The 13,508-nt window shown below is 42.5% G+C and overlaps 1 protein-coding gene across 1 annotated transcript in view; it reads right to left on the bottom strand.

Annotated features, from left to right (window-relative positions):
- AKAP12 (A-kinase anchoring protein 12) overlaps window positions 1-13,508 on the bottom strand; it is a 133,112-nt gene that overhangs the window by 17,365 nt on the left and 102,239 nt on the right. The gene's annotated exons all lie outside the window — the stretch shown is intronic.

Below are 13,508 nucleotides of genomic sequence, written 5' to 3' on the forward strand. Positions count from 1 at the left end.
TTGGGAAACTGCTGTTCACTTCAGTAATGCCTCTACTTAGAAGATACATACGACATTAGTAATTTTTTCTGAAGCAGATGCTCAACCTCATTCCCAGTTCGGAGAAGAGCATAGCATCAAGAATGAAAGCACCAATCCTGCAAACTCACCCTGAGATCTTTATCCTTTTCCACACATTGCCAGTATTGAAATGTTCTGACGGCTAGATCTTATCTACTCACCAGTGCAACAGCTTATCAAATCAGTGAGGTTGCAGAGGTGTAAAAAGAATATAGTTTGGCTTGCAGAATCAAAGCTGGTGATGATGCATGAGAAGGCAAGAACCCAGTTTTAATCTCAGGTGCTAGCAGCTTTATCTCTGCTTAGCTGCTCCCTGCGTGCTGCTCTAGTGGCTTTTGCCCCCATTAGACAGAGCACTGCCCCAGTGAAGGCAGAGGACATCTGATTTAAAAAATACAATATAGTGTGGGGAGGGAAGGAAAAGAGAACAAGTACACGCCATCTGGTCTATATTATGCACTCTATGTAATGCATGTCCTCTGGTGCAGTGGTGCTGGTTATAGTATTGGGGTGGAGGATCGACCAGGATCTTCCTGTTCCCTACCACTCTCAGGTCCATGCGCAGGAGTGGGAGTACAAGCCCCAAGGAAACTAGTCATTCCATCTCCCTCCCTGCGCAGGTATGGTAGAATGCAACAGAATGCGGTGTCTTCCACCCTCTTACTCCCCTGCACTGCCAAACAAATCACAATTTAGCTCTAAATAAAAATACAGACTAAAAGAAGTTTATTTTTTCCTCTCCACAAGAGATTTTCCAGAGCCTTATAATTAAAAAAAAAAGTAAGATTTTCATCAAACATTTTAAGTTAGTTTCTACTTACAATGAACCTTTCTGCACCACATGCTGACACCTGCTTCTGTGCATGTCAGTCTCTGAGCCCCCCCTTCCTGGTTTCCTACAGATCGTCAAAGGGGGCAAATCTCATTACAGGTTTCCTGCCAAGATCATTTGGCCTGTAGGTGGAGACAGTTTAGTTTATGCCTTACATGGAGTACAATCAGAATTCTAATAGGCACTGTAGTCTTTCTGGATGAGTGCCAGGGTTCTTGATTTATATAGTACATTATAGCTGTTTTGGCAAAATGTGCCAATGACTGCGTCCTTATTAGTATATTGCCAGTACGGTTAGCAACAACCCAAGAGAGACAGCAGTTGTGAACTTAAATGCAGTGTATGCACTCTAATGTTTAGACTATAAGATTATAATGTTACCCTAATGGCCAAATGCACTTAGCAGGAAAAATAAAATGGAACGGCATGGGGGGGGAGAGGAGGAGGAGCAGTTTGGAATGTAAGTAAAAGGAAAAGCTCAGAGACTCCAAAACGCGCACAGAAGAAATGAATGCAGGAATGCATTGCATTCCACTCACAACTACTGACTTATGACAGTTAAAATTATTGAATTCCATATAATCAACATAGACCTTGTGCTGACCCTGCTGTTGCTAAATGCGGACAATACCAACTTACAACTATTTTGCTTTGAAGAAACGCAGTTGCACAGAGTAAGTTGCAAACAAAAAATTTCAACCTTGGTCCTCCAATCAAATAGAGACTATAGATCCTTGGCACCTGTGAAGGGCAACTGGCTTCACTGGGGCAGGAGAGTCACAAAGGTGTACCTGTCTGCATCCAATTGTAGGATCGGGGTTATATTGTATAAAACCCACTCAAATAACGAATCTATGAAACTTCCAACAGTTTAACCCTGAGGGAGGACCTCGGCGCTCATATCCAAGAAGGATCAATGAATTTTGAAGGTATTTTTAAAAAGTGAACTAGCTCAGAATATTTCATATTAGTAGTAGCATGTTGATATTACTGGTATTAAGGTAGCACTGTAATAACTCTCACGAGATGAAAATGAAAATACTATGTAAGAGACAATAAGAGAATCAAATGTGTTGTATTTATGTGAACACACAACTATATAAAAGTTAGTCACTGGCAAAGAAAAATTAAAGCAAATATAGAAATAGTTACAAGGAATTCTCTTTTTGGAAGAAGTTCACATTTTATTTTCGGAATTAACTATACATTTTTGTTTTAAACTTATTTCATGACTACAGTAGGGTTGCCAATTTTGGTTGGAAGTATTCCTGGTGGTTTCATCACAACATAATCTTTAATTAAATATTAAATCTTTATTCCTGGAGACTCCAGGACAATCCTGGAGGGTTGGCAACCCTAGACTACAGGAAAAAAACATCCAGAACTGGCAATAAGACCCTTATATTACCTCTGCAGTTTACTGTATACAGAAACTATAGGCTAAAGTGAAAAATAAAAAGCACCATATGAACCCATAATCCTAGAAGAACATACTAAATCATAGCTAATCTGGTGACTCAAGTATAATGCTCTACTATTAGAGAGACCAAAACTGAAGCCTGCTTGTCATGGGATTTGGGACAGTGTCAGGGACATGAAGAAAGTTCTTAACCTTTAGAGAAGATTTACAGGTAAATTATAATAATCACTCTTAGGACAGTCATTGCTTCTAGCATTTGATTACTGGGAATTTTTCCAGCTGGAATTCTAAAACTGTTTACTGCCTAGAAGTGGTAGTTATACAAATGACATTCCTTATTTTTATAGTATGTTGAGAGGGAGGTTTTATTTGCTTGTAGTCTGCCACTGTTTTCACACCCATATTCATTAATTTCTTAAAATAACGTGAAAGGAATAAAATGAAAAAGATATATGAATGCTAAATGACAAAATCTGACCCTGGAGAAGGTGAGCTGAGTTATCGCATCACAACTAACCACTGAAACTAAGAAAATTATTTATCTATACTGCTTGTTCTCTGAAGGTAAGTTACGTGAATAGATTCCTGACTCCTGGAAACTCAAAACTTCCAGAAGTTATTTTGTGGAGATTAACTAGAAAAAAAATGGGCCTCGTATAGTCATTTATACTAGTGTAAAGTATTTTGCATGCGGGGAAATGATTATTCAAGGTGTTGGATACTAGTGTCCAGCATACACAAAGAGATGCTGGCTTCAAATTTTTGAAAAAAAATATGACCGCATTGGCATAAATTGCAAAAATTCCACCCTCCCCGCAAAATCCATCAAAGCCACCAGAGCAACATTTAAATATCTAATGGACAGGGCAGTCAGAGCACTCCCAGCTTTACTTAGAAAGGTCAAATTTGGTTTCTTGCTAGGAGATTGAGTTCAAGCAATAATGATTTAGAAAAGTATGCAGAGAAATCAGCCTGGTGGGGTAAGGCAGATATTCTAGGTAGGAAGTAGGAATTTCTCTTACTCAGCATGCCTTAATATGACCCATAAACTGTAAGTATGCCAAGGAGCAAAATGAGAGATGCAAATAGACCAGTGCTTCAACTGGAGACAGGGAAGGTAGTAGTGACTCTGCTCTCCTTCCCACCCACTGGGGCTGCAAGTGACTCCAAGTTTCTCTTTTCCCACCCTCAATCTCCCCTTCAGAGCTGTAACCACCCCACCCCCGCATTTTGCTTTTATTTTCCAACTTCGAAAACATTCTCTTTTCCAATCACCTCCTCAACTTTAAAAACTAAATTAAACTCAAATTCTAAAGAAAGCTTAATTTCTCCACCTTTACAGCAAATTTCAGTTTGCTGGACTTGGTAGGAGGGGTAGTTCTGGCTCTTGTCACTACTGAGTCAAGAGACTGGTAAGTCTCATGGTTGTCCCAGATATCACTCAAGCTTGGAGATCTAGCAGAAGAGCTGGGACTGTCTTGAAACCCTGGACACATGGTCAGTAGCATGTACCCCTTTCAGCCAGCTCCTTTCAACTATCATCCCAACAATATCTACTTCCTCTCCCCACTTCTACACCAACTCCATACTCCTGCTGCTGCAACAGGGTGAAAGAAAAAAAGTATTGATAGAAGTTTGTCATCCCTGACCAAAAAAACAAAAAACAACAAAAACAAACAAAAAAATCAATCCCCAAGTCTAAGTAATTTTCTTGCGGTAAGTATGCTGCTGCACTGGTGTCAAATGGAACAAAAACTGGTTAGATCATTCCTGATCCTTTTTAACAGATCTTCAGCATTACTCTGGATTTGAAAAATTTACCAGACACCTACTATTCTGAGAACTCTCTCTATTAATCAGAGGTAGATCCTAAGTTAAAGTACAATGGAAGGGAGAAGTTACACTGCAAGATCCAGGGGCTATAGGTGTGAGGCAGCCAGCACACTGCTATTGGGAAGTGAAAGGGGCTGGTATTTCTATTAGACTATTTTCCTTGAACCAGATCTGCATTTGGCTAAAAAAATATGTTGTAAAACTTGAAAATCCACTTCTGCTTAGCTCCTGGGGAAAATGTTCTGTCCCTTCCCCTCCCTAGCCTCTCCTGGCTTGTATGAAAGTGACCAGAAGGTGGGGGAAGCGCACCGTTACTCTACCGCTCCCTTCCCTGGTATGATGATGTGACTAAGTGAGGGGCATATAGGAGTCACAGTGGAGTTGCCATGCTCAACTTAACTTACATTTAAAAAACAAAAACAAAAACACACCACACCACACCATTAAGGCCTCCTTACTCACACCCTCAGTGTCCAAGAGGCAAATGGATTTTCCAAGCCTTTGTCTAAATGGGAAGGGGAAGAAGTTGTTTGGACTGTTTTATGGTGTTGTTTCTTCTAGTCTAAGTAGTAGTATTCTACAGGCAGGTCTACACTGACAATGCTGCAGCGGTACCGCTGCACCACTGTAGTGCTTCAGTGAAGATGCTACTATTCTCCCGTCTGCAGAGTTAATCCACCTCTACAAGAGGCAGTAGCTATGTTGACAGGAGTCGACACAGTAGCTGTCTACAGCTGGGATTAGGTCAGTATAACTGCATTGCTCAAGGGTGTGGATTTTTCATACCCCTGAGCAACGTAGTTATAATGATGCACATTTATACTGTAGAATTGGCCTCAGTAGATGAAGATTTTATCTGATGGAAATTGGACCACAACAGTAATGAGTTTTCACTAGACCATTGCCACATGTTCCTTCTTACTATCTTAAACAACAGATCTAGTGTCCTCAAACCAGAAATCAGTTTTATCCTTAAATTACCAATTTTAAATCTCTACTGTACTAAATTCAGATATCTGATCGGTTGAATGTTATAACCACAACATTTATCAATTTACTGTATGGCAATCTCATTAGTTTCTACTGATCCACTTGATATATATAGGTCTTAAACATTACTAAAATATTGCAGCTATCTCTGCCAGGTTGCACTATTAAATACACTGTCCTAGTCAGGGAACATTATTGCTAATCTCAGACTAACAAGTTTAAATGTCAGCTAGGCTGGAAGTAGAATATCTGCAAATATATTGGTTTTATTGGGGAAGAAACTTGTTTTTATTTTGAAAAAAATGAAAGCCACAATATAAAAAAACCCTCTCTTCATAACCTAGAACAGGGATTGGCAATTTTTGGCATGCGGCCCACCAGGGTGGCCGGTTTATTTACCTGCTGTGTCCGCAGTCGGGTGGATCGCAGCTCCCACTGGCCACAGTTCGCTGTCCCAGGCCAATGGGGGATGCAGGAAGTGGCGGCCAGCGTATCCCTCCGGCCGGCCATGCCGCTTCCCATAGCCCCCATTGGCCTAGAGTGGTGAACCACAGCCAGTCGGCGGATCGGCCGAACCTGCAGACGCGGCAGGTAAACAAACCGGCCCAGCCCGCCAGGGAGCTTACCCTGGTGGGTCACATGCCAAAGGTTGCCGATCCCTGATCTAGAATTTAACAACTATATCATCCACAACTGTGTCAGCAGTTTTGTTTTGTATTACATTAAACTAGTTTCCTGAGCAGAAAAACCTGTAGTAAAGTGATAAATCAATGGCTACCAGTCCCTCAATGCACATGTCTTCAATCTCCAGCCAGCCCCAGAATAAACTATATGATACATACATGGACTTTCAGAAACTACCAAATTTACTCATCTGCAGTGCAGCACCTTACCTTGCTAACTAGCTTGGTGATTCAAAGTTGTACAGCTTCCAATATATTAAACTTTGGGAAGTAAAGTGACTTGCTCTAGAAATTACTTAATATCCTTTATTAAGATCATGTAATTCTACCATATTTGTCAGAATATTGTTTAGTTAATATTAGGTATCTTGTGTATTTAGATGAATACGTTTGGATTATATAACAAATCTGACATTGAGAGCAGAGGAGACGGCGGGGGGGCGAGGATTTCCCCCTCCCCAACACCTTGTTTTGGGAATTCAGTGCTGGTGACAGGTGATAACTTGACATCCCTGAAAGTCCTTTATTTATTCACAGGTCAGGCACAATAAGCATGACCAATAGCAATGCAAGCTAGCCTTGTTACTGTGCTATTAACCCACACATGCAGGAACCACTTCTCAGAGTGAGAGGTTTGTTTAGCACTTCCATCCATTAAATCCTTCTTGATGTTGCCAACCAAGGAGCCAAATAGCACCAAATGTTACAGTGATTGCAGTCATATAGACGTCTGTTCTCTAGAAGTAAGATTGAGACCACCACACCCATTTCACATAGGCTGTCAAACAGCCATCAAATGGCAGCAGCTTTTGGTCACCACCAAGCTGGGCTAGATTTGAAAGCCAAGAAATTTTGTTCTGAGATGATGCTTTCTATGACTAATGGAAGGCATAATAGACCTTTGAGAAAATTACATCAGTGGAGGAAGGGATTACACTTGTGTTCACATTAGCACTTACAGGAATTACATACCTGCATGAACTCCCATGCACTGACAAAGAGAGAGAGAATCCTATACTTATATGCAAGTTTCGCAATATTCAGTAAAACGAAAGGGTCACCCAGAGCTTAATTTGTAATGAAAGAGGTGCCAGGCTCAAGCAATTAGGTGCTGGGGCTATGAACTGCCAGGCCTAGAGATGCCAAGGCTCAGCCCTGGCACTCCCACTGAAGCATCTGGCACTGGACATTGTCAGAAGACAGAATACTAAGCCAGACAGACCATCGGTCTGACCCAGTATGGCCATTCTTATTTCTTACATTAAATCAATGCAAATTCTAGTTTTCTTAAAAAAACTAGACAAAAAACCCCTCCCCAACAAATACTTAAAGAGTTTAGACAATCTGCTTTCTTGTGACCACTGCACTACCTATTTGCATCTCTCTCCTTTCCCTTACTCCCCACACCCATAAATTTGAGACAGGACCATAGGCCAAGAACCTATGCTATAAGCAGAGGCCACAACAGATAGGCTCAGCTCTAGGGAGGCATAACCCTCTAGGTGGCTTTGGCCTAACAAACCCGCTCTCCCTCCCAGCAAAGGCAGACTTATTTCCCTCCGTCCACCTTGAATGACGACAAGTAGGTGCTGCTGGTCCTGCTTTGGATGCATCCAGAGCAGGGTGGGCAAACTTTTTGGCCCAAGGGCCACATCCCAAGTTTTTGCCCAAGGTTGTTTCTGAGTCCCAATGAATCAATCCATAGTGAAAACAATGCCAGAGAGATTTGGACACTCAGTTGTCAGCCAACTCCAGACAGCGTGACAGTTAATATCCATCAAAACTGAGCTTATATTTGTCCACAGTTTGATTATTCATGACATTTAAAGAAAAATAGCTGGAATTCTCTGCAGTTATTGAAAAGATGCCAAATAATTGGAAGTATCCGCTCTTCCATCTGTGAGTGGAAGACAAATCTGCAGGAAATCAAGAGCATTGGGGGGCGGGGGAGAAAAAGTATCTTCAAAAGGAATGAAAATGGCTGCTGGTAATTTTTCAGCTGCCACTTCCTACCTTAACATTTGAGCTCTTCCCTGCCAAAGCAGAAGCAAAGTAATTATGCGTGCATACAAAAATGCCACAGTTTAAAGTAGCTAAGTATCAAAATACACATTTCCACATTAAAAACGTTGCCAGCATGCTTCATGACAGGTAGGTCCTTTCCCTCAGACTGCAGAATTGAAACACCAGACAATTACCACATTACTGAAAAGAACAGCAGATGGCAGTACAGCAACATTTTTACAGCTATCACTATAGTTTATCAGGCACACATGTCTGCCTCTCTTGAAGTTCATAGTATACAAAAATAGGTAATATCAAGATTTAAGTATCATTAATGGTTTGTCAAATTACATTAGCCCTAAGTTAATATACTTAGGCTTTGTTTGTTTCTTTGGGGTGTGGGGAAAGATCCTTGAGCAATGAATCTGAAATGACAGATAATATTGTATACAAGAGGACATTAAGGGTGAAATCCTGGCCCCGTTTAAATCAATGAGACTTGAAGTCAATTATTCTACCAGATCCCTGATATTGTGTAAGAGGTGAAATTAAGAAAGGATGAGAATGTGCATTCCTTTGCTCTGTAGATCTGACTGGAATGCTAAGAATACACAAAGAAAAATAGATCAAAGTCAAATGGCCACAACTTCGGGACAAGTATTCTGCACCAGACATTTGGATAAATGCAGTAATTCTGCTACAGGGCACAAAGGGTAAAATTTTCAAAACTGCCTAAGTTACACTTTCAAAAGTGACTTAAGCTTCTAATTCCCTCTGGAAGAGACTACATCTTCGTGCATGGACAGTGCATTGTGGATATAATTGTAATACAAACAAACAAACCTAAAAATACATCTACATGATCCCAAGTAATACTAGGGAGAAAAAGGTAGTATTCATATCCACATTTAATAGGCCAGTGACAACTGCTTATTCAACAATTGGAATCTCTAATGGTAATTGTATTTATCTGACAAGTAAAAATCTTCCTTTTAATTGTTAACTCTCAGGACTATCCAACCTTATCTAACTCAAAGAGTAACATCCAGTAACATCCTTGCCTCCATGGAATTTTAAGTCATTAAAAGTTCAAACTGAGTAATTTGCAAGGGCAGGAATTGGGGTAAAACACTTCTAAAAGAATCTGGGATTACTCTCCCTTTGGGAATGTATGTCTTTTGTAGACTTCAGTGCATTCCACGAGCAAAAATATTTATCTGAGAATCCTAGGTAGGAAGGGCTTAGCAATGGTCTGAGTGCAATTAACTTTACCAGACACAGGTAACTCACTGTCTCTCTAGCCCCCAGTGAAAAATGATTGTGAATAAGTGATTTATTGAATTTTCTGGGTTTTTAACTCTTAAAAATTAAAGCCATCCCATTCACGTGCTGAGAGGAAACAAGAAAGAAACCCAAACAATCTATGAAAAATCTTTCTTTCATTCATTCTTTGCCCTAGAAAGCATACTTCAATTAAGTCATTTCCACAAAACTATACAGTTTAACGGGAAGCTTGTCACAAAGTATGAGTGGAATTTCCCAAAGGGAAAAAAGGGTTGGGCTCTTCAAATACGAGGCATGTATCAGATATTTGAAAAATGATTAGTAAAATGAGAGGAAAACAACCGGTGACAACAGTAGTCATTTAATATTGCTATAGTTTAAGATCTAACAGTGTTTCCATTATAAAAACCTCAATTTCAGGTGGCAAGCAGCAAATGATGGGGGAGGGGGAGTGTCAGAGAGAGACTGGTCTTTCCCCTCCTTTCAGCAGGAGCCCCTCCTGCTCTTCCTCCCTCTTCCTAATAAGACCTTTCAGCCACCCTAGCTTAGCTGTATCCTCCAATCACCTCCAAAAGTGCCTCCTTACCCTCCAAGGCTTTGTTTACACTGCAAAATTTTAAAACACTTGAACATGGTTGTGAAGAACCAAGTTAGCTAATATGAAGCTGAATATGATTTGTCCTGGTCTACAATGACCACTAAGTTATATGCAGCATTGCGTCAGCTACCTTAATTCTTCACAACCATGTTCTACCCTGGTAATGTTTCGTAGTGTAGACAAGGCCCAAAGTATGTGTCTACACAGGGATAAAAAACCCACAGCTGGCCATAGGGTTGCAAACTTTCTAATTGCACAAAACCAAACATCCTTGCCCTGAACCTTCTCTGAAGCTCCCCTTCTTCTGTTGCTTGCTCTTCCCCACCCTTACTCACTATAACTGGGCTGGGGCAGGGGGTTAGGGGGCAGGGCAAGAGTTCTGGCTGGTGGTGTGGGCTCTGGGCTGGGGCTGTGGACAAGGAGTTTGGAGTGAGGGGTTCAGGAGGGGGCTCGGGGTGAGGCCAAGAGGTTTGGAGTGCCGAAGGGGGTGAGGGCTCCAGTGGGGGTATGGGCTCTGGGGATGAGGCATTTGGGATGCAGGAGGGGGCTCCGGGCTGGGGCAAGGGGTCTGGAGTGCAGAAGTGGGCTCAGGGCTGGGGCAGGAGGTTGGTGTGTGGGAGGGGGTGCAGGCTCTGGATGGGAGTTTGGGTGCGGGAGATGGTTCCGACCCAGGGCAGGGTGTTGGGGTGCGGGGGAGTTTGGGTGCAGCAGAGGGTTCAGACCTAGGGCAGAGGGTTGGGGTGCAGGTTCTGGCTGGGTGGCGCTTACCTCAGATGGCTCCCAGCCAGTGGCGCAATGGGGCTAAGGCAGGCTTCCCTGCCTGCCCTGGCTCCACCCTGCCCTCAGAAGTAGACAATGTCCAGCACCTAGGTGGAGGTGCGGCCCGGTGGGTCTTTGTGGTTTGCGCTGCCCACACCTGCAGGCACTGCTTCCACAGCTCCCATTGGCCACCGTTTCCAGCCAATGGGAGCTGCAGAGCTGGTGCTTGGGGTGGGGGCAGCACAGGGAGCTTCTCTGATCACCACTGTGCCTAGGGGTTTCAGAGACATGCCAGCCGCTTCCAGGGAGCTGCGCAGAATCAGGGCAGCCAGGGAGCTGCCCGGGTCCCGTTTTGACCAGGCGTTCTGGCGGAAAACCAGACCTCTGGCAAACCTAGCTGGCCCTTAGTCAACTGACTAAGTTCATGGAGCTCAAGTTGTGGGGCTGCGGGGGGTGGGGGGGGGGGTGGAAAATTGCTTGGTAGATGTACACTGCCTTGGGCTGGCATCTGAGCCCTGGGACTCTCTGAGGCTGGAGCTTGAGCTAGCCTGAGCCCAAACATCTATGCAGCAGTTTTTAGCCTAGCAGCCTGATCCCTGTATGCCTAACTCAGCTGACCTGGGCCAGCCATGGTCGTGCCACAGGTCTTTTATTCCTGTGATGGTGTGTGCCCAAAGAGGTTGGAAAGCCTCATGCTCTCTCCATCAACCTCCCCGATCTGCAATGCTTGAAGCAACATGCTTGTTCCTTCTCAGACTGAAACCCTGCCTTCCTTGATGATTTGCAGACCGAAGGAGGAATCAGTAAAGGACTGAGGGCATGTTAGGAATGCAGATTGGTACTGGAGGTGCCAGAGGCAGGAAGGGCAGCAGGAACAAGTATAGTGATGACTCATTCTAGGCAAGAATCTTGACCTAGACCAGCCTCCTAGAAGTTAGAAATTGTCCTTCCACAAGGCCCCCACAAGGCCTCCTAATAGCAAGTGTTGGACCCTAAGAATTAACTATTGTCTCCAAGGGTCAAATTGGTTCTTTAGTTTTGAAAAACTAGAGGTACAGAAAATATATCCAAGTTTACCAGTTTGGGTTCCTTTTTAGTATTCTTAAAACCCAAATACACAGTTTAATTTCAGTTTAACAAGAAACTTAAACAGAATCAGTTGCTTTTTCTGTTTTAAAGATGAGTGCTGAGTCTGACAGATGCAGGACTGCTGTTCACAAAGGCATTGCTTTATATGCATGGTAATCGCTTACAAAGTATTTTTACTTCTAATTTTATAATACTATCGTTCATACCAGGGGCGGCTCTAGGATTTGCGCCGCCCGGCACGCCGCGGGGGGCACTCTGGCGGTCGCCGGTCCCGCGGCTCCGGTGGACCTCCTGCAGACGTGCCTGCGGAGGGTCCGCTGGTCCCGCGGCTCCGGTGGACCTCCCGCAGGCACGCCTGCGGATGCTCCACCGGAGTCGTGGGACCAGCGGACCCTCCGCAGGCATGCCTGTGGGAGGTCCACCGGAGCCGCCTGCCGCCCTCCCATGGGACGCCGCCCCAAGCGCGCGCTTGGCGCACTGGGGTCTAGAGCCAGCCCTGGTTCATACCATGCTAAGACAAAGAATCCATTAATTAGTTAATGTCTGTAAAACACTTTGAAGATAAAAATAGAGCTGTATACTTATTATGAAAGCTACAGACATGTAGTAAGAATTAATAAATACAATTTCTAAATGTAGTTTGTGAGCTGTGTAGTAAGCTTTTCAAAAGTGCTGAAGTAATTTTATAATAATTAGAGCTTTCAAGGCCATTTGGATTAAATACCTACCCCTCATTTCAATATTTCATTAAATGAAAGTTAGAAAAAAAATGATGAGTACAAAAAGTGTACATTCAAATTCCTTTAAAAAAAAAAGTAGTAGTAGTTAAGGATGGAAGTCAAATATTTAGGATGAGGGCTGAAACTATCTTTACCTCAAACACCCCACATGCCACACATGTACAATGTGCTGCTGGAGTGACAAGAACATGGGCCATAAGAACATGGGTCATCTCACACAATGCATCAGCTCAGTACTTACCCAGAATGGTTCCGCTCTTTACTGCTTTCATGCCTAAAATCAACCCAATTGAATGGTTTAGTCTGTACTCTAATAAAACTACAAGGGCACAGTAGTATTTTATGTGGGCTTTAAGGAGCAAGGATGCTTGATTTTACAAACTTTTATGGTAGCTAGGAGTCCAGGGGATAAGAATTTATTTTCAGTTATATGTTGCTGCTAAAGTATTGATACAACATTAAGATTTTAATACATATTTCAGTCATTTCCTATCTCATTAAAATCCAATGAGCAACACAGAGAATTAATAACCTTTTTTGCATTTATCTTTTATTAAGTTGGCAGACAGTGTTGGTAGCTTTTCTTAACTCCTCCTACCATCTCTTTTCCCTTTAGGGGTGAGAATGTATTCCATTTCCAGTATTTGGAAGATAGAAAAAAAGTCTCAGGCTGCAACAGTTAAATCTGCAGCATTTCATGTTCTTGCAGTCAACCATGTCAACATCTGGAGCTGGTTGAGTTTTCTCCCCCTAGGATTTGTAGCACAGCCCTGGATTTTTTCCATAAATTCCCTACATTCTAAATCCATCAGATATATGTCATACACGCCCAACACCCCTCTTCCAAACTCCACTAGTCATTGAAAGACTCCAAAAAGGGTTTTTTGGTCTTAGCTTATTAAAATGTTTAAATAGTAAGGGGCCAGATTCTGCTCTTGGTCATATATTGTGATTACTGGGGTTACATGAGTGTAAAAGAAAGTCTCTGGCTTAAACCCAAGATATAAAGGAAATTAACAGTATTTTGCCTCCATTGTGTCTAGAGTTGCAACATATTTGACATGTAAAAACCACCCACTGTTCTGACACTAAAACAACAGCCAGACACAGGGCAATTTTAAGAATGAATTTGGATGGACAGATTTCCTTGCTTCTGATAGTTTAATTCACGCCTTTTATTATTTACATGCATTTGTTGGACTTGTTTAGCTTTTAT

The sequence above is a fragment of the Mauremys reevesii genome, linkage group 3 (assembly GCF_016161935.1).
Source record: "Mauremys reevesii isolate NIE-2019 linkage group 3, ASM1616193v1, whole genome shotgun sequence".
NCBI classification, from domain to species: Eukaryota; Metazoa; Chordata; order Testudines; family Geoemydidae; genus Mauremys; species Mauremys reevesii.